At 36.7% G+C, this 26,655-nt stretch overlaps 1 long non-coding RNA gene across 1 annotated transcript in view; it reads left to right on the top strand.

The window, feature by feature from the left end:
• The window catches only part of LOC138712963 (uncharacterized), a 150,477-nt gene that overhangs the window by 100,233 nt on the left and 23,589 nt on the right, over positions 1-26,655 (top strand). The window contains exon 3 of the long non-coding RNA XR_011335773.1: positions 6,331-6,365. This is a non-coding gene — a long non-coding RNA (uncharacterized lncRNA). The remainder of the gene's footprint in view (positions 1-6,330; positions 6,366-26,655) is intronic.

The raw sequence follows: 26,655 nt of genomic DNA, 5'->3' as shown, positions 1-26,655 counted from the left end.
TAACAATTTTAACATTCTAATACGGCCCACAGAGCCTCTTTGTATTTATAATGTAATTATTGCCATATAATCATCGATTTTATACAGAAACATGTTATTTAATATTAATTGAGTTTACTTGTACGGCAACATACAGTGTACTTACATCATACATATGGGCTTACTTGTTTCTGATGATGGCTCCATAAAGCCGAAAACGTTCAATTGATATATTATGTAACAAAATATTGTATAACCAATATACTTGTTAAATAAGGATAAGCATAGACGGCACATGAAATAAATTTTAATTGTCACTAATAGTAAATTAGCTTATCGGTCCCATCTTGCCTTTTAGATTTCTTTTTTATTTTTGAAAACATTCGGTTGAATCTCTGCATCAGTTACTAGTTGCGATGCGCTATTTTTCCTCTGGTAGTAGACATACTGAAAACGATGGAAGATTTCGAAGGCGTCCATAGATCTACTATAAACCTATTGCGCATTTTACTATGTGTGGCAGAGTCTCCTAGTAAGATTTACTGTGGGGTCCGATTTATAAACACTAATAATATTACCTAATTTTACTGGACTCATAAAAATAATTTTATTGTTTGACTGAATTCTGTTTCATAAATATTCTAGACAACACATAAAATACGCACACTAATATTATTACTTCATTACTCAGTTGATTTTCTATGGAGTTAAGTCGCGGATGATAATGCAAGGTTTAGTTTGGTCGCTTTGTGTTTGGCATGTTGGTAGCCAGCGTTAAGAAATTGAGGTTAAGTCTGACAAGCATACTGAAGTACGCGGTATTGGTCCTCTTTAGTTTTTATTATGATACTCTCTCTGATATCGAAGAACAAAGATGTTTCTTAATGAAAATTCTCCACGAGCGTCGGCTATTTTAAATCAATAATATAATTAAACAATTGCAAACGTCTTTTTTTTCTCTTTTCTAGCAGTAATACCAATCGTATTCCACTACGGTTTAACTTAACCGAGACTCTGTAATACGGCACACTGAGTTAAACTCACGATTAGGTTTAACACAATCTTTAGATTAATCGTATTTATAAAACCGGGCCTAAATATAAGCGGAAAACTAAACTTCTTAATTCCTTAGTACAGAAAATAAAGACAATTATTAAATCGGAATTAATTTTGAGGAACATAACGAGTTTGTTGATCTTCAACCGACTCCAGACTTCATTGTCAATTAAATTATGTATATGGGAAATGCCTGTTATTATTCGGTTGAGAAGCTTTTGTCATCTAGTCTTCTGTCAAAAAATCTGAAAGTTAGAATTTATAAAACAGTTATATTACCGGTTGTTCTGTATGGTTATGAAACTTGGACTCTCACTTTGAGAGGGGAACAGAGATTAAGGGTGTTTGAGAATAAGGTTCTTAGGAAAATATTTTGGGCTAAGAGGGATGAAGTTACAGGAGAATGGAGAAAGTTACACAACGGAGAGCTGCACGCATTGTATTCTTCACCTGACATAATTAGGAACATAAAATCCAGACGTTTGAGATGGGCAAGACATGTAGCACGTATGGGCGAATCCACAAATGCATATAGAGTGTTAGTTGGGAGGTCGGAGGGAAAAAGGCCTTTGGGGAGGCCGAGACGTAGGTGGGAAGATAATATTAAAATGGATTTGAGGGAGGTGGGATATGATGGTAGAGACTGGATTGTTCTTGCTCAGGATAGGGACCGATGGCGGGCTTATGTGAGGGCGGCAATGAACCTCCGGGTTCCTTAAAAGCCAGTAAGTAAGTAAGTAAATATTTTACATTATCGCATACCAAGAGACTGAATGTCTGCCTGTAAAGAGTGATGCACTGCATTGAGGCTGAATGTACTCCCAGGAGATCTGTTGATATAGAATTAGATACGGAACTTTCCCACGCATGCAATGTACACGTAGGTGCCAGGTGCAACGCAATTCAAAGCAAGCCACGTTAATATAGTCTTACACAGCACCGATAATTAATTTATTACAGTCGTCTGCGGTGTACGCAACAGGAAAATACAGCTTCAGTATTGCGTCGTCTTGAGTTCGAATCCGACCTGTGGCATTCTTGTTCTTGTTAAGCCCACCTGTCTGATAGAGTAATGGGAGTCACTTTCTGAGTCAGGATAAGTAACAAAAGTAAGATTTAGACTTAAACAAGCTGTCCAAGGGCTGAAAACATCACACAACAAAAATAATTCATTATGCCAATATAGACCTACGTATTTCCGCAGCAGATAAAATCTTTTGTGGGAGCTACACTGACCCAAACAATAAAATCAACAGCAAATGGGGATTCCAGAGTTTCAAATTTCAAAATGTTTATTTCGAATTTCAAATGCATCGGAAGAAAAAAAAGTAATTGGGCACCCAGGATTTTACGTGCCAGATCCCATGTTTCGGCGGCTGCTATGCAGTGGTATGCAGACAATAATGTTCACCGGTTGGACTGGCCTGCACAGAGTCCAGATCTCAATCCCATTGAGCACCTTTGAGACGAATTGGACCGGCGGGCGATTGAGGTTTCGGGAAATTCGGCCAACTTCCATTGTCCGACTGAGTGCCATATTGCAAGAGGAATGGCGACGCATTCCAGTGGATATCCTACACAAACTAATGGAGAGCATGCCTGACAGGATGGCTGCTGTTATAGCAACAAGAGGTGGTACCACGAGGTTCTAAAGGGGCAAAAAACAGTGCCCAATTACTTTTTGGTAGATAGTGTATTATTAAAATAAGAGGAATATAGAAAATAAAATAAAATAGGAATTACAATTAAAATTACAGCTACAATGGAATTAATATAATATAATATAATATAATATACTAACATACAGAAGAATAATATCGTACGTGAATAAAGTACAACCGTTTATGAAGAATAGGCCTATATATTCAGAAATAGGCTGATTAATTCATACACACAGGCTATAAGTTTATTTAATCAAACTGAAGAATTTACTAAAGATGTTTAGCTAGCAGTGCATTATTCTGTACACATTGTTGTGCACTTTACTGCGGAATCCCAGCCATTAGTCACTCAGCTGAGTGCGCTCCTTATATAATGGCAGTTGACTTGAAATATAGGCCTAAACGTCAACGTACGAGTATATGCCCAACTTAGAGTCAGACCACAAAAAGGGAAACAACACTGTAGGAGGAAGGTTCGATCCGGTGCTGTGGATTGAATTCGGCGTAGCTCAGTGGTCAGAGCGCTTCGTACGTAGAACCAAGGACCCGGGTTCGGTCCCCGGCGCCGGAGCGAATTTTTCTCCTCAAATTACATATTAATTAATACAAATTGAAGACATTAACACGTTTCTGATTTTCTTGTTATATGTTAGTGTTCTGGGTGTAATTTAGCTAAAGAATTATACAACCGAGAACTAAAATTAATACTATTCTTTAGATCAGCAGATGTGAAACATTTAGGTTCTACTAATGTTGAATTATTATTTTTGTCTCCGCATATGATCCATATATCTTAATGTCGTTTATTATCTGACATCTTCTTCTACCCTGAACTCTTCTCCCGTTCACCATTCCTTCCAGTGCATCCTTCAGTAGGCAGGTTCTTCTCAGGCAGTGACCCAACCAATTCCTTTTTCTCTTCCTGATCAGTTTCAGCATCATTTTTTCTTCACCCACTCTTTCCAACACAGCTTAATTTCTTATTCTGTCTGTCCATTTCACACGTTCCATTCTTCTCCATATCCACATTTCAAATGCTTCTATTCACTTCTCTTCACTTCGTCGTATTGTCCATGTTTCTGTCCCATACAATGCTATACTCCATACAAGCCACTTCACTATTCTCTTCCTTAGTTCTTTTTCCAGAGATCTGCAGAAGATGCTCCTTTTTCTGTTAAAAGCTTCCTTGACCATTGTTATCCTCCTTTTGACTTCTTGGCAGCAGCTCATGTTACTGCTTATAGTACACCCCAAATATTTGAAGCTGTCCACTTGCTCTACTGCCTCATTTAGAATTCGCAAGTTTATCTTCTGTATTTTTCTTCCTATGACCATGTTCTTCGTCTTATTTGCATTTATCTTCATCCCATACTGCTCACAGCTATGCATATTTCCAGTAGCATATCCTTTAGCGTCGTTAAATAAACCATAATTTAAATTTATTTTTAACAACGCGGTATCATGAGCATATCTTATGCACTTTATTATTTCTCATCCTATCACCCTCCCATGTTCTGAAAACAGTTCAACAGTTCTTCACTTAATCCTCCATGTAGATGTTGAAAAGGGTAGGTGATAAAGGGCATCCTTGTCGTACTCTTCTCCATATTTCACTTCCGTCAGACATTTCTTCTGCTATTCTGACCTTGATTCGTTTCGTTTAAAGATTACAGAACGGCCTTTCCAATCCACACCAATTTTCTTCAAGAGTACTATCCACTCTGTCAAACGCCTTTTTCTAGTCCACAAATACTACATACACATTTATTCTTCTCTAGGTATCTTTCACCGATCGTTCGCAGCAATCCAATTGCATCTCTCGTACCTTTTCCCGTCCTGAAGTGAAACTGCTCTTCTTCGAACTGTCCTTTCATCTTAGAATATAAACGCCGATTCAGTATTCGCAGGAGAATCTTCGACTGCGATATTAGGCTGATAGTCCTGAACTCCTTTTTGCAATGAAACGATTGGGAGCTCAGCTCCAAATCCACTGTAACTTACTACCAAATGCTCGAAATCACACCGTTCTTGCAGCAAAAGATCGGGTGTATTTTTTTTGGGAGTTTATCAGTTGCGCGCACGGAAAGTTTTACCTGAATTTTGTGCATCAGTTGCGCGCGGTGGTTATTAGTGAGTACTCATCAGTTGCGCGCGGTCATTATATTTTATCATAATTTTCCTTCCCATTTTATAGAGACTTAGGACTCTCTGTACGTTATTGGCAGGTATGTTTTAAAATGTTTGTTTCAATCGTACCATGAAGTTGGCACCCGTCAAAGAAATGAAAATCTTATCAATTATATTCATATTCTCTTATAATAGTACGAAACGCTCTTTAAAAAATCAATTCTACTAATGTTCCCATGTTTGTATTTTTAAGGAATTCTTCAATATACTGTTTCCGTTTTCTATATGTAGGAATCATCCTAGGGATATTATTTCTGTCACTCATTGTAATATAGGTATATGTAATTGTTTGTGCCTGAGTGGTAGCGTCTACGAATTTATAAATATGTGGATGTGCAGAGTTAAAATTAAGAGAAAATTCCTTATAAAACGCTTCCTTCTCGCTTACTGTATACTGTAATGATGCGTAAAAATCCATCGTGAGTAAGTAACACGCGAAGAGTGGTTAACCATTACAACAATTCCTTAGTTTTATTTTCCAGAACAAATGACAAACGTCGAAGCGTTTAAAGTACTGCCACACATTGCATAAAATTAGTGTCACCATGTTCAACAAACACTTCTCAAACTAATCGATATTACAGCTCCAGATTCAATCTGATTAGTGTAGCCAACATAAAAAAAATCCGTGGCGCTACAGCCCATGAAGGGCCAAGACCGACCAGCTGGCTGCTAGCCTCACGTTCACATGCCGAAGCAGAGGTGGACGATCATCCAACCAGAATGGAGGTATCGTGTGATTAGCACGATGACCTCCCAGCCGGTATAGCTGGTTTTTGCGAAACCGGATTTTCGCTACCTATCGTAGCTTTCCAAGTGCATCACGATGCTGGGTGGGCACTGGTCCCATACACTGGCCGAAATTTCATGAGAAAATTTCTTCCCCCATAAGGACTCGAACCAGCACGCATTTCGTAACTCGAGTCCTAGGCAGGATGCCTTAGACCACGACGCTACGGCGCGGGACAGTGTAGCCAACATATTCAATTAAAACTTTCAATCTGTTCGACGCTACCACCCAACTATAACTGATTCATTGATACGAAATTCTCCACGCGCAACTGATGTGCCTGCATGGAGAATGCCCGCGCGAGACTGATTTGTTTACGTCGAAACAGCGCGCAAATGATTAATTTTTAATCATTTCGCGCGCAACTGATATACACTCTATTTTTTAAGGTATGAAATAAGCAAAACATTAATTTGACCAAAAAAGTGGAGCCACCCTCTTTTTTCAGAGAGCCCTTCTACTTCACTTTCACGCAGATGAATGTCACAGATAAACAATATGAGTTATGACTATATTCCTGTTTGTGTAATTTTTGTGTGGACTGTAATGTTTACTTCACCTTTGTTCTATGTTGTAACGACTGCTGAATGATGATAATTATTGTAGTTTTTATAACAGATGTAGTATATGGAATGATAGTGTTGTCTTGTGTTTCAGGTCGCGTCCACTGGCACCATCGTCCACCGTAATCGGTAAGTGAATTATAGATTCTTTCATTGATCTGGTGTGTGTGTGTGTGTGTGTGCGTGCGTGCGTGTGTGTTAAACATTACATTTTATCTTCCTTCAACTAAAGAAAAAAATACGAGGAATTCAATCTCGATAGTCCCTTCCCAATAAAAAAAAACACATTGTTGGCTGCATATCCTGCTTTCAGCGTACGGTACTTACAATACTAATGATTAAAGAGGCAATATTCACCTTCGACAAAGTTCCTATTTTTATTTTTATTTATTTATTTATTTAATTCGTGCACCTCGTTTTCAAAGTTCTCGTTTAGGTTCATGAACATTCCATATAGGCCTATTCGTATCTATATTCTGCATACTGTAGATTTCCCCATCCATCTCTTAAGGGGAATCGCTCAGTATTATACAAGTTTACGCTAATATTTATTGTAAATTAAATTAGATTATCAGGCAAGAAAATATTGAATTATATTAAATTATACTATTATACAAAATAATTATAAATATAATTTTGACTCGAATACAAAACCAAAAAGTGGAGAACGTAATCAACTGTAGCATAATAGTCCTACCTGCCGCATGGAACGCTACTGCAATCTAACGGTAAAACTTCGCAAAATATATCCCTCTATCTTGAGATGCACAACAACTGTAACAATATTAATCTAAGAAGCACATTAGAATTTCTTCCTTCATCCGCTTTTGTTAACATTATGTATTAGTCGTATAAAAGAAATCATAGTCTTAAACAATTTTGAACTTAATAAATAAACCAGGCACTACATAATAATTTTTAATCGCCATGGCTACATGCTGCTCGACATTTGTCTACCCTTGATTTTTACAATAAGTAAAACGCATTAAGATACTTTAGATTTGATTAACGGTTGGAATTAACAAATGGGAAATATATGTGTATGTATGTATGTATGTATGTATGTATGTATGTATGTATGTATGTATGTATGTATGTATGTATGTATGTATGTATGTAAAATATATATATATATATATATATATATATATATATATCAGCACAAACTGAAAATAAAACAAATTACTAGTGCACTCTTTACGAGTCTCCACACATTACCATGAAGTGCTGGCTACCAAATTCTTCTATTATAGCACTGATCTTCAAGCGCCCAGCTTTGTCTTGTTTTTGCATATTCACTGAACCGTATAATAGGGTCGAGTGCCGCCGATCTACAGGGTGATTCACGAGGATTTACCGTCCTTTATGTAGCTTATTTCCGAAGACATTCTGAGCGAAAAATGTCATATAAACATGAGTCTTATTCTCAATATTTACAGAGTTACGTTTCGTTATTGGAACGCATTGCTGTGAACGCGTGATCTTGGTCAGCGTGCAGTCAGCAGCCAGCGCGAGCTCTACGGAAATCAAAGATAGCCGTATGCAGTTACGTAGCGCGACGAGTGCCGTTCACAAGCGTGCGGCCAAGTGTACTCAAGCGGACGGCGACATTTTTAACAATGTGTTGTAAACTCTCCAAGACTGTAAATTAGGATGCAAAATTAAACTTCAAATAATTAAGTCGGTGGAAGTGGTGTGATTTTTAATAATTGTTGTGATAAGTGCATAAGAATAATGTAATTTTCTTGTTAAAAATAGAAAAAGATGTCTGAGCGAAGCAACTAAGTAGTTCAAAGCACATTTTTAGCTTCATAATACTTGCCAATTAAAGAAATTATACTTCTGAATGGTTCATTTTCTATTTGTATTATTCTTTTACCTTCAAACTAAAGAAAAAACGTATTTTACAAACAACTTTAAATTAGTGTAACTCTGAAAATATTAGGCCTATATGACATTTTTTTTGCTCAGAATGTCTTCAGAAATAAGCTCCGTAAAGGACGATAAATCCTCATGAATCACCCTGTATATTCCATACATACTTATACTGTTGCGAGTCGCTAGAAGGCTTAAGGTAACCAAACCCAGGACTCTAGATATAACATTAAGAATATTAAGTGGTTAAGAACTAATATGCTGGAATAATAAATATCTTAGGTAAAGGTATCCCCTTTGTACGCCATGACGACGCGGCGCTTTGGAAGTAGAGCACCATGCTTCCATGACCTCGGCACTAGAATGCGCTAGTGTAGTCGACACCACGCCCACGCTCCGACCGCCTTTTACCCCGGGAAAGACCCAGTTACAGAAAATAGAATATACCTAAACAGTTGTTCGTTCCATTTTGATATACCGTACGCCGCAGAAACCAGTAAATCTAAATAGATAAATGAAACAACTGAAATGAGAGCACTGATGATTGGAAACAAGATTTGTTCATATACGGAAAGGAGACTTACACAAATTTACGAACGGATTATCAGAAGAATAAATGGATGGGATGAGCACATAACACGAATGGACAATATCAAATCGTTGAAACAGCACCTGATAAATCACTAAATATAAGTATAGGACGACCGAGGAACGCGATAACGGTTTAAGAAGGCAATAGCATAATTTAAAAAAAATGTCAAGTTTGGTTTTTATTTAACTATAATACTGCAGTTTCAAATTAAATCAAATTAAAAGTAAATAACACTTCAAGCAAAGAAGCTAGAACAATAAATCAAGGAGTAAAGCAAGGCTGCCCAATGTCACCCACCTTATTTAATATTTATATAAATAACATTACCAAAAATTGGGAAGACGAATTGCTCACAAATTTTATGATTGACAACTTCTCACTTAACACATTACTTTACGCAGATGATCAGATAATCTTAGCAAATTCTGAAGACAACTTACAAAGAGCAATACACACACGATACAAGATAGCAAAAAATCATAATTTGGAAATCTCTATAAATAAAACCAGAATCATGGCCTTCCAAGGAAAGAATCATGTAAGATCCAAAATTGCAGTCAATAATAATTGTATAGAACAAGTCAACACACTCAACTATCTTGGCTGCAATCTTTCTTATATAAACTCCAGGGACCTAGATATTAAACTTGCCAAATTTCAGCAACTGTTAAGGACAATCAAATCAACTCTATTAAAGAAAGTTCAACCTGAAACAATTTTGAAATTCTATAAAGTTATGGCAGATCCCGGCATTATTATATGGATCAGAGACATGGTCATTAACGAAAGGGCAACTTCGAAGAATAGAAGCTGCTGAAATGCGATTGCTAAGACCTCTTGCAGGATATACTCTTCTCGACCATAAAAGGAACGCTGACATCCGAACAGAATTGAATATCACCGCCATTACGGATACTATAGAATCTTACCGCAACAACTGGTATGAACATGTATTAAGAATGCCCAGCAATAGGTTACCCAAGAGACTATTGGACTATACACCTCATGGAAAACGAGACACCAGAAGACCAAGGAAGAGATGGAAAGATTAACTTTCTTCTGGAAGCGGAACAGGCCAGGAGGCCTAATCCAAGACTGTTATTGATGATGATGACTACAGTTTGAATGTTAATCTCAAGTAGTAAGAAGAGTCCTTATAATTCTAGGAATATTTTGATAACGAATTAAGTTGGAATTACCAAGTAAAGCACACTTGTACAAAATCTGTTCGTCTATTCACTCGTTAAGTCGGTTCAAGCATTCCGTTCTCGCGCCACTGAAACAGACATTAGTTCAAACACTCGTAATGCCGCACTTTGACTATAGCGACGTGTTGTTCACTGACTTAAGCAACGAACTCTCGAAAAAATTACAACGTGTTCATAATATGTGTATAAGATACGATACGACCGTATTTCACCATTTTTCGAATCCTTATCTTGGCTCCGGCCCAACGATAGCAGAACTTTACACTGTCTTTCTCTTCTCTTTCAAATTCTGCGTACCTCAGCCCCAAGTTTATCTGTCGTCTCGTCTTGTGTATTTATGCTCCAACCATAACCTAAATACTCGATCTCAGATCACCGATACATTGAGTATACCTCATCATCACGCTTCGGTCCTGGGCATAGAAACGCATGAAGTTCAGAACGCACAGCCGATAGTGTTGTGTTGGTCGAATGGAGTGGGAGATGGAGCGCGCCGTTACTTCGTGTCTCGACATGTAAACAGTCCGTCACAAAATATATTTCACCCTATACAGATGCAGTATATAAAGTACATCCCTAGTGTAGACAATAAATGTCTACCATTAAAGTATTAACGTGAGCTGTAACCTTCAATCAGGTGTCCCTACGCTGAAGCCTGTTACACGTACCGCAGCCAAGCAGCAATACACACAACGGTAATGCACATTACGGACCTACCTGTGCTGTTGCAGTCACCCTTTCACACGGGTCATGACGTCATTTATACTCCGTGTACTCATAATGGTTACTCTGTGTCCCTAGGCCCAAGCCTGCTCATCATAATACTTCCTGATACTCTTCATCATTCTCAGTTTCAATTTTTTGTCATTGGAACTCCCTAAGGGGCTGTCAGACATTTAATAATTTCATAAACCGGTTGTCAAATAGACTGCTTAGATTGTGAGCTTTCCTAAAATATAATTTTTTCTAATATATGATTTTCATTTTTAACATCTTTATCATTTTAACATTATTCGATTAACATTACTATAATTTGTTTGATTTTTAGAATTACGTGAAACTAAATTTGTTTTCATTTTGTTATTATTATTGTTAAATATTTTTCATGTATTTCTGCTATTCTAATACTGGTTGAGTGGAAGAAAAGGCTTTATGGCCTTAATTCTGCCAGTAGAAATAAATCTATTACTACCACAGTCTAGCATATACAGTCACGAAGCTCAATACGTAGTAAATATGCATCCATAGATAGTTGCTATCCATTAGGATCGCTACTATCGCCTCATTACAGACAATGCGAAATAATACCTGCACAGTCTATTGTTTCTAGCAGCCTCACAACTCAAGCTTCGTGACTGTATATACTAGACTGTGATACTACTATATTTGTTCCTCTCTCCCTTACTGATCATCCTTTCTCCTCCTCTTCTCTTTTTTATTCTGTCACTGTTCTTATTCTTCTCCTCATTCCTCATTGACTTTTCTCTCATCTTGTTTGTTCTTAGTCTCCTTTCATTTTCCTTCTCCCTACCTTCTTCGTCTGGGTAATATAATAAAATGCAGGCTTATCCAAAGCAATAGGTAGCGCCGAATCACTGCTGAATGCAGCTACAACACTTCAATCTACGTTTGAGGAGTAGGGATGGAGAGGTAGCTGATACAAATCACAAAGTGTTGCAGTGTGGTAGATTACGTCATTTATCTGTTACCAATGATTGTGTATCGGATTATCAACAGTAATCTCACTAGAGGTTTTGATTTATCTAGAGAAAATAAAAACTCGAGTGGGATTTAATTGACTGTTACACGATTAGAAGAAAGTATATAAAGATTAGAAGTAACGAAGTATTCTAATACAATAAAATATAGACTTACGAAAATACGAACTGTCTTCAAATGTATTATTGTACCATTGTATTCCGCTAGATGGTAGTAGTGTGTTATGATTAGCTGTTTTCTTAGTATCAGTTGTGCCAACTATAGAATCTTCATTGAATCCTGTGGAGGATAGCCTACTAATCGAGAAGGCTTTGTTGATTCAGCTTCATTTTTATTAAAACAGTTGCATTCCACTTCAATTATCCGGATCCCAGTAATCAACCTCACTTGACAGATGATTTTCAATAAATCTTGGTATTAAACAATCTCTGATACGTGACTATCCATAATATCACACAGCAGAAACTTTAACATAACCTAAATATTATAAACAAGTGTTTGAAAAGTTATAATTAGGAATGATGAAATAAGAAAAGTTTTAATTAAAGATGAAATAAAAAATAAGCATGAATAATTTTAAAAAGAACAATTATTGAAAGTACAATTTTCAAATTTCAATGTTTTAGTGGTTGGTGGTTCAATTGATGTTATATTGGACGTGTGCTTAAAAAAAAGTGGAACTCCTTGTTATACATGGTTTATCCCTCAACTTATTCAGGATTTCCGAATGGTGCTCTTCATGTATTTGTAAATAGGGTTTCAGGGAAGATGCATAGCTATAAACAGTGATCTTTATTAATTCTTATTCTTGAATGCCAATGCGAGTCATATTTGAAAATGCTGTGCATCGACTGGAGTGGTTTGTAATTTTCTGTTTGTTGACGTTCAGACCAGTGCAGTTTGAAATGTTGGCAAACAAAGAAACAAATGCTAGGGAAACGATAAAATTAAACAAATGCTAGTGAAGCGATAAAATTAAACAAATGCTAGGGACGCGATAAAATTGTGCGATAAGCAGCCATGATTGGTTGAAATACGTCCTTTCGTACCGTTTTATTAGTCAAAAGTAGTGTGACGTAGTAAAAGTGTAATAGTCAACTTAAAAATATATATTCACACAAAATTATTCCATGCAATATTTCCATAGAGTTACTTTTTTGAATATAACACAGTCAACATTTCGTTGAAAATGAATATAACGCATGTTATTCTCTTCAGTGAGGCAATATATAATGCTTAATATAATTATAGCATTTGATATAATAATGAATTTGTTATTAACTAAATTTAATTACATCGTTTCTATATCAGTTCAATCAATAATTCACTGTAAAGAACTTGGTTTAAGGTCCCTGAGACATGTAACGCCATGTATATCTTTAACGCCACCCTATTAATTCTTGTTAACGACACCATATTTCGGTAGTGCACTATTGTTGCCTACATTCTCTTGCCATGTAGTGATGAAATGAGTTACTAGCTGTCCGCTGACACATACCAGTGACATGATATTCCACCATTTTGCTGTTGTGTGTTGTTAGTTCTTGTATTAGGATAAGAGGCAATATTTTATTTTGTGTGGTGAGCAAATAATAACTATACTAAACTATATATTTTCATGATCCTTAAACATTCTTCTATGCAGAGAAAGAATTTGCTATCTATACAATTTGAAAATGTTAGAGAAACAGGCGTTAAAGGTCTACAGATAAAATTTTAGGTTATGTTAGTACGGTACTCATTTGTATAACGATAGTCCTCAATTTTTTAATAGTACTTTCATTGCTTTTATATTCATATTGTAAGAGGTATTTACATGGTAAGTGTAGAAACATAAGGAAAAACACTAATCTTTCAACTTACAAATGTCAAGAATGTACACAGTGACGATACTACTACTACTACTACTACTAATATTACTACTATTACTACTACTACTAATACTGCTGCTACTACTGCTATTACTACCACTACTGCTGCTACTAATACTATTACTACTACTGCTACTACTGCTTATACTACAACTACTATTACTACTACTGCCACTACTACTACTGCCACTACTACTACTGCTACTACTACTACTGCTACTACTAATACTGCTACTACCACCACTACTACTGCTGCTACTACTACTATCACTACTACTACTACTGCTACTATTACTACTACTGGTACTACTACTGCTACTACAATTACTATTGCTGCTGCTACTACTGTTGCTGCTACTACTACTGCTACTACCACCACTACTACTACTGCTACTACCACCACTACTACTGCTGCTACTACTACTATCACTACTACTGCTGCTACTACTACTATCACTACTACTACTGCTACTACTACTATTACTGCTACTACTACTACTACTACTACTATTACTACTACTGCTACTACTATTACTACTACTGCTACTACAATTACTACTGCTGCTACTGCTGTTGCTGCTACTACTACTACTACTACTACTGCTACTACCACCACTACTACTACTGCTGCTACTACTATCACTACTACTACTACTACTACTACTACTACTGGTACTACTACTTCTACTACAATTACTACTGCTGCTACTACTGTTGCTGCTATTACTACTACTACTACTACTGCTACTACTACTATTACTACTACTGCTACTACTATTACTACTGCTGCTACTACTACCATCACTACTACTACTGCTACTACTACTACTATTAGTACTACTGCTACTACAATTACTACTGCTGCTACTGCTGTTGCTGCTACTGCTGCTACTACTATCACTACTACTACTACTGCTGCTACTACTACTACTACTACTACTACTACTACTGCTGCTACTACAATTACTACTGCTGCTACTACTGTTGCTGCTATTACTACTGCTACTACTACTATTACTACTACTGCTACTACTATTACTACTACTGCTACTACTATTACTGCTACTACTATTACTACTGCTGCTACTACTACCATCACTACTACTACTGCTACTACTACTGCTACTACTACTATTAGTACTACTGCTACTACTATTAATACTGCTGCTAATATTACTATCACTACTACTAATACTATTGCTACTACTACTACTACTACTAGGCTACTACTACTACTATCACTACTACTACTGCTACTGCTGCTGCTGCTGCTGCTACTACTACTACTACTACTACTACTACTACTACTACTACTACTACTACTACTGGTCCACATCTGTGGAGCAGCTGTCAGCGCGTCTGGCCGCTAAACCAGGTGGTCCGGGTTCGATTGCCGGCAGGTGCAAGTTACCTGGTTGAGGTTTTTCCAGGGTTTTTCCTCAACCCAATATGAGCAAATGCTGGGTAACTTTCGGTGTTGGACCCCGGACTCATTTCACCGGCATTATCACCTTCATCTCATTCAGACGCTAAATAACCAAAGATGTTGATAAAGCGTCGTAAAATAACCTACTGCAATAAAAACTACTACTACCGCTGCTGATACTACTACTGGTACTACTATTACTACTGCTACTGCTCCTACCACCACTACTACTGCCATCACTACTACTACTACATGGGTTGGTAGAAATGCGAATAGTTCATATGGTTAAATAAGATTGTAAAATTAACCTATATTGAAAGTACCTAGTGCAAACATTCTGTATCTGGTAGTGGGGAAAGTCTGAAAGGTAGCTGTTGCTCTAGTAATTGTACTACGTACTCAGAGGATATTTTGAAATAGGCTACTATTTAGAATAACAGTTAACTATGAGATATTACCTCATCCCTATATTAAATTATATTCTGATATGTCAGTCGTTCAAACTTTCGAAGTCCGTTAATGCTGAGTGAGGGAATTGGTCATCCCTTTCTTGGTCGGTCCTTTTTTGAGGGTTTGGATCAAAGTCTTGTCTATTCTTAGCTCTTGGAGCGACACATAAATAGGTCGATCCTCTAGACACTCTCCTTCTCTTTCGCTCGTCGTTTCTTACTCTGGGTTGTCAGTTTGATTTGCAGTGGCGGCTTCTGCACTCTCATTAAATGCTGTTTTATTTTACAATTCAGTGATTATTAATATGAGACACATTATATTCTTACGAAAATAATCCATATTTTTATGAGACAGATTTGAAATTAGAAAATAAATCGGAAAACCAAGAAAAGATGTTCATGTATTATATGAATTTAAATATGCAAAATAAAAACATTATATGCATTTAAAAAGGCACACCCTCAAAATATGCATTTATGCAAAACAGGTTTATTTTGGAACGTAAAAACCATGATCGGCAAAGATTCACTATTACCTTTCCAATATGCCAAATCAATAAAAAAAATATGCAATAGCATAAAGTTACGCGGTCTGATGATAATAAATTTATGTATCTGAATAGATAAACTTTTTTGAGTGAAAAAGAAAGAACAAAACGGCGCATTCAATTTTAGAAAACCATTTACTACTCAAATACAACCACGCTATTTTTCATGTAACGAGATGCAGTGACTTAAGTGGTTCATTTCATTTAATGTTCTGCCCAAGCCAGGTATTTCACTGCAAACCCAGCTTTCTCCAATCTTTCCTATTTTCTGCCTTCCTCATTGTCTCCTCATATGATCTATATATCTTAATGTCGTCTAACATCTGCTATCTTCTTCTGCCCCGAATTCTTCTCCCCTTCACTATTCCTTCCAGTGCCTCCTTCAGTAGGCAGTTTCTTCTCAGCCCGTGACCCAATCAATTCCTTTTCCTCTTCCTGATCAGTTTCAGCATCATTCTTTCTTCACCCACTCTTTCCAACAAAGCTTTATTTCTTATTCTCTCTGCCCACTTCACACGCTCCATATAAACCTAATTTTATTGTTGTCAGTATAGTGTACCAATTATTGGAAGAATTTACTCACATTTTGAAAATTCAGTTCAGATCAGTTTGATTAAGATTAACTTTGACGTTGAAAAAATAATCTTCACTGCTGAAAGATATTGACTCGTAAATTCGTAACACAAACACTCAATATAAAACAAAAGAACTTTCTTGCTACCAGCTGAAATACTGTACGTCAATGCTCTGTGGAATGCAGTTCAACAATCAGCCGTACAGTGGCAGCAGTAATCAATGCTTTACTTGAGTTCCCGTTTTGTCCAACTACTCCATTTTGTATGACTTGCTGCTGCTTGAGTGTTTACACATTCCAAGATGGGTCTTGCGTATTGGCATTTAAACGAATTAGCTTGCTACTGGCAGACGGGCATCAGCACCATATTGCGTGGATTCCTACCCAAATTTCCAGTAGATCGTTCTCCGTGAGAGTCGCATGGAAATAGAAGATCCTGCGTTGCAATAGTTTCCTCTTCTACAATACTTTTTTACATGGTTATTTAACAGCGCTGTATCAACTGCTGGGTTGTTTAGCGTAGATGGGAATTGGTGACAGCAAGATGGTATTTTGCCGAGGATTCGCCATAAATTACCTGGTATTCGCCTTACGGTCGGGGAAAACCTCGGAAAAACCAAACCAGTTAATAAGTCCAAGTGGGAATCGAACTCACGGCCGAGCGCAACTCTGGATCAGCAAGCAAACACGCTACCGCCTGAGCTACGCCGATGGCTACAATATGTTTCATATCTGTGAAATATGGTATGAATTTCGGAGAAATGTCGACACGATATAATATTTTTTTTTCCTTCATACATTCCACTTGCATCATCCAAAGACATTTTAACCGTGGTTTCTGGCATGAACAACCTATTCTAAGGCAGCTACTCTAATTTCGTATGTTGCTGTTGTTTAGTAAACTGTCCGAAGCCAGGTTGGAATCTCATAAGTAGGGAACAGATTTCTAGTTCGGATCTATTTTGTTTGCTGCGTCCTAGCCCAGATCACATTATGACAGATTGCTCATCCCTATGTTAAAATCGGTAGCACTTTGAAAAGAACAACCGCCAGGATCGCCACCCTCCGCCGTAAACGAACACGAGATGGCAGTGCAGTCCCTAATGCAATTCAAATGGGAGTTATGACGTGACTCCTTATGTAACAACTAGCATAGTAATCCTGACAAAAGTTCCAGTCAAAGCCTATAAGGTAGAGCAATCTGGATATATTATGATCTAGGGTCCTAGGTGTAGTCTGTGTTATACAGATATCTCTGCATTTCATGTACACAGGATCCTCCTATTATAATTCTATAGCCTAGGACCTAAAACGCCTAAATGGACCATAAGCTCTTATAAATTCCTACAAACTATGTTTGTGCCCGAAAAACGCCTTTAATTATTTTGTGTATATTTAAAATGAAAATACCAGTACTAAAAATGCAAAAATGCCCATACAGCTACAAAAAAAAAAAAAAATCTCTGGTCTGGCAAGTTCATTCCATATTGCTCTTAGAAGGGAGCAAAGAAGATTGCACCTCATTTCATGGAACCGAGTTCGTATGGAAAAGTCCATCCTAGCATGAAAGGGGTGGTAGGTTGTTCAGGTTAGGCGATAGCTTAGAAATTAGTTTTCACGTCAATGCATCCCCTTATGCGAAATGAAGTTTACCGGTCAGCAGTTTTTTCACTGACTATTACACTTTTACTACGTCACACTACTTTCGACCAATAAAACGGTACGAAAGGACGTCTTTCAACCAATCATGGCTGCTTATCGCACAATTTTATCGCGTTCCTAGCATTTGTTTAATTTTATCGCGTCCCTAGCATTTGTTTATTTTTATCACTACCCTAGCATTTGTTTCTTTGTTTGCCAACATTTCAAACTGCACTGGTCTGGCCGTCAAAAAAACAGAAAATTACAAACCACTCCAGTCGATGCACATCACTTTCAAATATGACTCGCATTTTGGCATTCAAGAACAAGAATTAATAAAGATCACTGGTCATATATGAAGAGCACCATTCGGAAATCCTGAATGAGTTGAGGGATACACCATGTACACCAACGAGTTCACTTCTTTTACGAACACGTCCAATATAACATCAACTGAACCACCAACCACCAAAACATTTAAATTTGAAAATTGTACTTTCAATAGCTGTTTCTTTTAAAATTATCCATGTTTATTTTTTATTTCATCATCGTTAATTAAAACGTTTCTTGTTTATTTCATCATCCCTAATTAAAACTTTTCTAACACTTGTTTATATTATTTAGGTTATGTTTGTTATAGAATCTGCTATATATTATGGGTAGTCACGTATCAGAGATTGTTTAATACTAAAATTTATTGAAAATCATCTGTCAAGTGACGTTGATTACTGGGATCCGGATGATTGAAATGGAATGCAAATGTTTTAATAAAAATGAAACTGAATCAACAAAGCCTTCTTGACTAGTAACAGTCCACAGAGTTCAATGATGATTCCATAGTTGGCACAACTGATACCGGTAACAAGAAAACATCATCATAAAACACTACTGCCATCTAGCGTAATGTTGAGATGGTACAATAATACATTTGAAGACAGTTGTATTTTCGTAAGCCAATTAATATTTTATTGTACACTTTGTTACTTCTAATCTTTATATAGCCTACTTTCTTCTAATCGTGTAATAGTCAATTAAATCCCACTCGAGTTTCGATTTTCTCTAGATAAATCTGCTCGTGTTCCACTCGCAGATTTATCGATATAATCAAAACCTCTAGTGAGATTACTGTTGATAAAATTTGAGTCTACAATTCAATAGCACTCATTGTTATCACCAGTTCTTTGTACATAAATCCCACCTGAAATAGAATATTTACTAAAATTAAAATTATTAATTGAATCGATTATTTTTTAAAAGTCACATGTCCACGTTCGTCAATTTTACAGGAGACGCAGAAAACTGTTTATTTTGCTAATGGTACTTTGTAGTGTAATCAGATATTTTTTATTCGACGACAGAGGTGTAAAGTTACATTTACATGTATAAACTAATGGTAACATCACGAAAACATAAGTGTAAAAAATTAAGATTTATAATGGATTTGTGCCCTTTTAATAATAAACAGTAAGTAAAACATAATGAAATAAATTTTTAAAAATAATTGATTAAATGGCGATCTTACTCGTGTTAATTATGTAAGCGTGTGAGGCTTACAGCTGTTTCGGTGCTACTTGACACCATTCTCAGAGCCTTCTGTGTCTCGGCGTCATCTCAACTTCGCTGCCTGTTGTGTGGGTGCGTTCGTGTGATGAAGAGTTGATTCAATTAGTGCGTGTGTTCTGAAATTGATCTGTGTGTTGAGGATTTGATTAGGGTGTGTTTTAGTGTGTCTGTATATTTCATATTGTTCTAGTGTGTTGAGGTTTTGGTTTTTGGGTTGTATGTGTAGGATTTTCATGTCTGTATTTATGTTATTGTATGTGTAATCAAATACTCAACACACATCAATTTCAGAACACACACACTATTTGACTCAACTCTTCATCACACGAACGCACCCACACAACAGGCAGAGAAGTTGAGATGACGCCGAGACACAGAAGGCTCTGAGGATAGTGTCAAGTAGCATCGAAACAGCTGTAAGCCGCACATGCTTACATAATTAACACGAGTAAGATCGCCATTTAAACATCAACCAGGTAACTCGTCCCGACCGGGAATCGAACCCGGGCCACCTGGTTTCGCGGCCAGACGCGCTAACCGTTACTCCACAGGTGTGGACTACAAATACTTAAGAATATAACTGTTAAGAAAGTTATTTTGCCGAGGCAAGCTCTTTTATTTCTGAAATAAAGCGATTTAAAAGCATAAAAACTTTTAAGTGTCTTCATTAAACACTTCCTCTGAAGTTTTCAGTCATCTTTATTGTTTCTTTCTTCTGTCGACCACTGGAGAATTTTTTCATAAAATTGAAGGTAGTCGGGAAGTACATACTGCATAACTTTGCTGACATCTTCAACTTTCTTCTTATTTATTGGGACGTTTCCATAATACGCTTGACTTTCAGGTAGTTTCAAGTCATTAGGATACATCGCATTGGTTCTAAGCAGTAACTTAAATCTGTGTGTCATTACTCCATCAATATACGTTCGTATAATCATCGTATTCATATGCCTGGGGAATTAGCATCAAAAACCATTATTGAATACTGTGAAATTTGAGGTATACACGTATGTCCCTGGAAACAATAGGTTGGCTTAAGCTAGATAAGAAAAGAAATTTACATTCACTTCTCATTCTCTTCGAAATCTTGAACTCTTCTATTCCTTCGTACCTGTCGTCTCGCTTCACTTACCTTTCTTCCAACCACAATCTGAACACACGCTCTCGCCATGAAACAATACTAAAAATACCATCCCATCGCACCTCCTCATACTCATCCTCTTTCACAATAGCCCTGCCAAGACTCTGTAATTCGTCACCTGCTAGCATCAGGGACTGTCGAAATAAAATTGAATTCAAACGCAAACTTACTAGGCACTTGGTCAATAATTGAGACTCGTTCAGACATGGTTTCTTGTAAATAGTTCTCTTAATCTATCACAAAATATTTCAATATCCGGTAATTTCATTACTATAGATTTTTGTTATTGTAGGTTTAATTTGTAATTCAGTAAATACAAAAATATTCCTTGTTCTTAACTTCTATGATAAAATGTCTAGCTTTCATTAATCAGGTAATCTTGTCGTACTTTAATTTTTATTGTAATTGTAATTGTAAATTTAATGTTAATTGTAATTTTATTGTTCATATTATAGTTGTAATCCCCTGGTAGAGGGGCAGAGAAGGCCTGACGGCCTTATCTCTACCAGGTTAAATAAATAAATACTAAATACTACTACTATGTTCTGATGTTTTAGGCACTCCTTTCCCTAATGATTCAACTGCTCGCAATTTTTAATTGTTGTAAACAAAGAATGGAATCATGGGGTTTTATATTGTACATCATGCAAAGAATGATGGGAGAAGAAGAGAGTTTATTGAAAGGTCACATGTCCTGGACACGTGCCCTTTCAATACTAAACGGAAACTTCTTTACACTGTAACATCGGTAGAGTGCACATACTGTTTGAGCATCAGCTCTGAAACCGCGCCGTGTGAGGAAGTGGGGAGCGGAGATTCCTTCCTGATCGAGTGTAGTACAGCCTGTCGGGTTACACGCCGCATTCCTGCCGCGGTTTCAGAGCTGGCATTCAGACAGTAATTGTGCCCTTTTTTTAGCAAACGGTGCGCTACACTAAGACGAATATGATGGCGGTCATAACTGAATTTGTCAAAAAAGTGGACACGTGACCTTTCAATAAAAAATCGATTCAATTTTTAATTTTATATAAACTCCTGAAAGTCCTGAATTGGATTTTATAAAGTCCTAAATCTCTCTTTCTTTTAGCACCTAGAATCCGTTCCCTACTCATAAGTGACAACAGTAAGGCATCATTTATGAGGCAACTTAGCCAGGAGATAATGATGGCCAGTTCCTTTCCCCCTTCATTGCATAATATATCACTGAGTAGTAATATATTACACTAATAAAACTTAAAGGAAACTCCACTAAAAATTATGAAAATTTTCCAAAAAAATTATCGGCCATTTCACTTCTTTAGAAGGTATATTTTCATATCCCAAATGGATTTAGTTCAATTCTGATTACAAATATGTTTATTTTTTGTTTTAATTAAGGCTGTAAGGCTACGTGGCATTTAAAGAGCTGTCAAAATTAATTTTTTATCAAAGAATTCTTTTTTATAAATTTCTGATTACAAATCTAATACATTTTTGTTCTAAAGTTGGCTCCCTGAAGTTACTAGATGAATGTAGTGGAGGAGAATTTTAATAGGTATGTGTTACATAAATATTCATTTTACTTTCAAATCCAATTTTCTGTAAGTTTATTTTTCTTGATTCAACACCAACTTTTTTATGCCAAATATTAATCAATCCGGATGAAATTTTTACTGCAAGTATTTATGAGGAAGCTGCATGTTTATATGCATTTATTTTGTGAAAAATGCTGCTAGTTTATTTTATTAATATTTTTGTCCTGAAGTAAGTGTATCGAAATGATAGCCGTCCAAATCTTAGATTTAAAATATCGGCATCCTAATAAATTCAAATGAAAAAAAAAAAGAAAATGTAAATTAATGTTAGAAAAATATATAATAAAATTTAAAAAAATAATATTCTGCGACAAGATGTGGTAGCTATCAAAACGATAAAAATTTATTGAAAAATAAATAATATACACTGAATATTATAAAGATGAATAGAGATGGTGATTGATGATGTTCAATGAAGATTTTAAAATGGTTGATGCAATTGTCTGAAGAGTCTTTTCAGGAACCTTTAATTTTCTGAGGATCTCTAATTTAAATTTGGGAATTGTTCCTCGCGCACCAAACATAAATCCAATAACATTCCAATCTTGAATATTATATTTATGACTGAGATCATCACAGCATGGAAGGTAAATAGCACGCTTCTCTTCATGTATTTGCTTTGGTTGATCTTCATTAATTTCAAACCTTACTGTTGGGTCAAGAATGAGACCAGTTCTTTTATTTCGGTCAATTATTATGACGTCAGCACGTCGTGTAGATTCTTCCGTAGAAAGATATTGAACTTCCTCATATACTTCGTATTCACCATGTTCCCTTAATCTGTTAGCAATTATTGAGCGGACTGCGTTATGTCTACCTATTCGCAGTAATTCGCCCTGAGGGCAGAAACCTAGCACGAAAAAATATTTAAAAAAAAATTAAAGTGAATAAATGAGATATTCCATAAAATGAATGCATAGAAATGTTTCTCTTTGTCTTGTGAATGTAACGAGAGAGAGAGAAAAAAAAAAGGAAGCTTAAAAATTGAGATCTTCTACTAACAACTTGGGTTTTGGGAGTTCAAAATTAGGATTTTGTTAGTACTTTACTTCGTAAACATGCTCTCTTAAGATGATTTTGTATGAAATATGAAAGCCGTCAGTTGCTTGTTTCTCGAACAGCTATTTGAGGTGCGCACTGAACTTTCTTGTTATTTCTAGTCGTAATTAAGTGAAGTACTGTAGTTTCATTATGTGGGTTTTTCGGTTAAGTACGTATACTTGTCTGTGGGAGCTGTTGTCATCCCGCTCTGGCGGCAGCCAGTTGCCATGCGCCAAGCAATTTGTGCATGTGCGTATGTGTGCGTGCATTCTCGCGATTGACCTCTTGTGACCCCAAAAGTATATGCTGTAATTTTCTTGCGCCCCTCTCTTACACGAGTGTTTTTATGACGTCACCGCCAGTCATCACCTCTGCGCGGTAGACACAACTGCACGCCCTCTCTCTCTTTCTCGCCCGTTCCCTCTCTCCACTGCTACCTTTCAGTCACTCCTCTACAATAGTTACATGGAGACTTACGGGCCACAGGCCTTCCGTCTGGGACAGGGTTGACCATGTGGCGATTCGTAACCTCAACGAGTTCTGATCTGTCATTCATTACATGTAAACGTGAACGTAACTCGCATTTAAACTTGAATAACCAAGTAACCCATATTATCAAAAAAGTGCTTTCCATACTACAGTCCTTAAACAGCATTCGAAAATTCCTCCCGCTATCACTCAAGAAAATACTAGTGGAAACACTAGTAATGCCCCACTTCGATTATTGTGATTCTCTACTGGCCGACCTCAATGTCAACCAGTCGCAAAGATTACAACGTGTTCATAATTCTTGTGTTCGCTTCGTCTGCGATGTCCGTCGCGCTGACCACATAACCCCATCCTTCCAAACTCTAAACTGGCTACGGCTTAACGAACATAGAAATTTTCATTCTCTTGTTCTCCTTTTCCAAGTCCTTCACACCTCTACACCTACCTACCTTGCCTCCCGTTTCAGTTACTTGTCATCATATCATAATCTCTTCACACGCACGCAAAATAGCCTCATACTAGCCATACCAACACATAAGACATCATCGTATTCATCATCATACACAATCTCGCTTTCGCGCTTGTGGAATACCCTTCCCAGTGACATCAGAGACTGTCGGAATTTAGTAGCGTTCAAAAGCAAACTTATTAAGCATTTTCTTACTGCGTAGAGTAGGTTTAATTTTTACTTAGTTAATAAAAAACTTGTGTTTCTCTCTTCTTAATTTTTACAATGAACTATCTAGCTTTTATTAGTCTGTTAATCTTTTAGTACTTTGATTTTTATTGTATTTGTAAATTCAATATTAATTGTAATTATAATTGTAATTGTAGTCTTAATATTGTAGTTGTAATCCCCTGGTAGAGGGGAAGAGAAGGCCTGATGGCCTTATCTCTACCAGGTTAAATAAATAAATAAATAAATAAATAAATAACTCTGAAGAACATATCATGCAACCAAGTGAGTTATGGTTTATCACTAATGAATGAATGAATGAATGAATGAAGCCACTGTGTCCCTTGAAGGGCTAGGGCCTCCTATAGGAGGGGAAGCTCGGTTGGTGTGGTTCACATGATGAGCTATTTCACGTGAACCATATTCACATTCACATTCACTATGTAAGATACAGTAGAGTTTGTCAAATTGTAGATCTATATGAGTTTGTTCACTATCTGTCTCCACTCGTTCCTGTTGCGGGCGATGGTTGACCAGTTCCTTCCCAGCTGCTGCTTGAATGTATCTGCCCATCTTCTTCTTGGCCTGCCTTGTGTTCTCCTTCCTATGTACGGGTCCCACATGGTGGTTTCTCGCGCCCATCTGCCTTGTTGCTGCCTTGCTACATGACCACCCCACTTCCACTTCGTTATGAGGGCTTTTTCTGTGATGTTCTCAGAAGCTGTAATTTTCTGCAGTGCCGTGTTGCAGACCTTGTCTCTCAGTGAAACGCCAACTATCTTCCTCTCCATTTTTCTATGGCATATATAGATGTTCGTCTTTTGCCTCTCTGTGAGGGCCCAGGTTTGGCAACCGTATGTTAGCACCGGGAATACACAGGCGTTAAGAGCCTCTAGTCTGAGTCTGCGGTTTATGGACCTGTCAAGGAGTATGAACTTTTCATTACTAATACATTAGAAATATTCATATACATTTTTTTTTTGCTCTAGGTACAGTTTTTTCCCCGTCTTTATGTAATTTCTGAATACAAACCACCCTTATGGCCACGTGCATCAACGTCGTTAAAAATGTAGTAACCATGGATTACGAAACCATGGTTAAAAAGAAACCTTGGTTAAAAACAGGATTTAAGCTAGAAAATAAATAATTGTCGCAAAAATGCACAAATGAAAAATTAGATTTGTGCAAATTGCGAAATGCTTGTGCAATATTATAAATAATTGTGCAGAAAGATAAAATTAATAAAATATGCAGAAACAAAAAGTTATGTAATTTGTTTCTTGGAGTTTCATTACTAGGGGGCGGATGTTGATGAAAAGTTATCTTCTTATTTTTCACATTAGGACGATGCCTGTTAATATAGAAATCCTTTCTATGTTAATATAAAAAAGAGGAATTTCCTATATCGTTTTTTTTGCATTTTTTGACGTTTTTGAACTAATGGGTCATTTTTATATTTTCTTCGGCATTTTTGGTTATTTTTAACACTTTGAAGAATTTTTAGACATTTGGAATGCATTTTACTTTCTTCTTTACCGATAGGTCTGTTAAATCATTTTCTAACCTAAATAGATCAGTAGTAATTACGTACTGAATAAGTGAATAACAGTGAAGTTTGAATTTTATAGTTTGGAACAGACTCTTAGAGTCCATCCCTCATTCACACAACGAAAGTAATATAAAATGCTTGAAAGAGCTTAGTTTAAGTGAGGACTTTAGAATTTATGTTTGGAAGGGGGGAAACTTTCACCATGTCCTGGACAGGACGTTGTGTCCTCAACATGGTTCGGAAGGGATGTCTACTGTAGTAGACAGTATTTTTAACAGAAAAATTGCAAGAATGCACGATGCGCCCACAATTTGTTTTGTCATTCACACTCCCTCATCTGGAAGATCTGGTAACAAAAGTGAAGCGCGGAAGGAGAAGGCGACGGAGAATGAAGACACTGACATGGACACTCCTGATTGAAACACATTGTAAACCCTCATTCAAGTCTATAGTTTTCCCTTAAAACCTTCATTTTGTTGCATG

The sequence above is a fragment of the Periplaneta americana genome, chromosome 14 (genome assembly GCF_040183065.1).
Source record: "Periplaneta americana isolate PAMFEO1 chromosome 14, P.americana_PAMFEO1_priV1, whole genome shotgun sequence".
Taxonomy (NCBI): domain Eukaryota; kingdom Metazoa; phylum Arthropoda; class Insecta; order Blattodea; family Blattidae; genus Periplaneta; species Periplaneta americana.
This window is presented reverse-complemented; position numbering and strand designations above follow the sequence as displayed.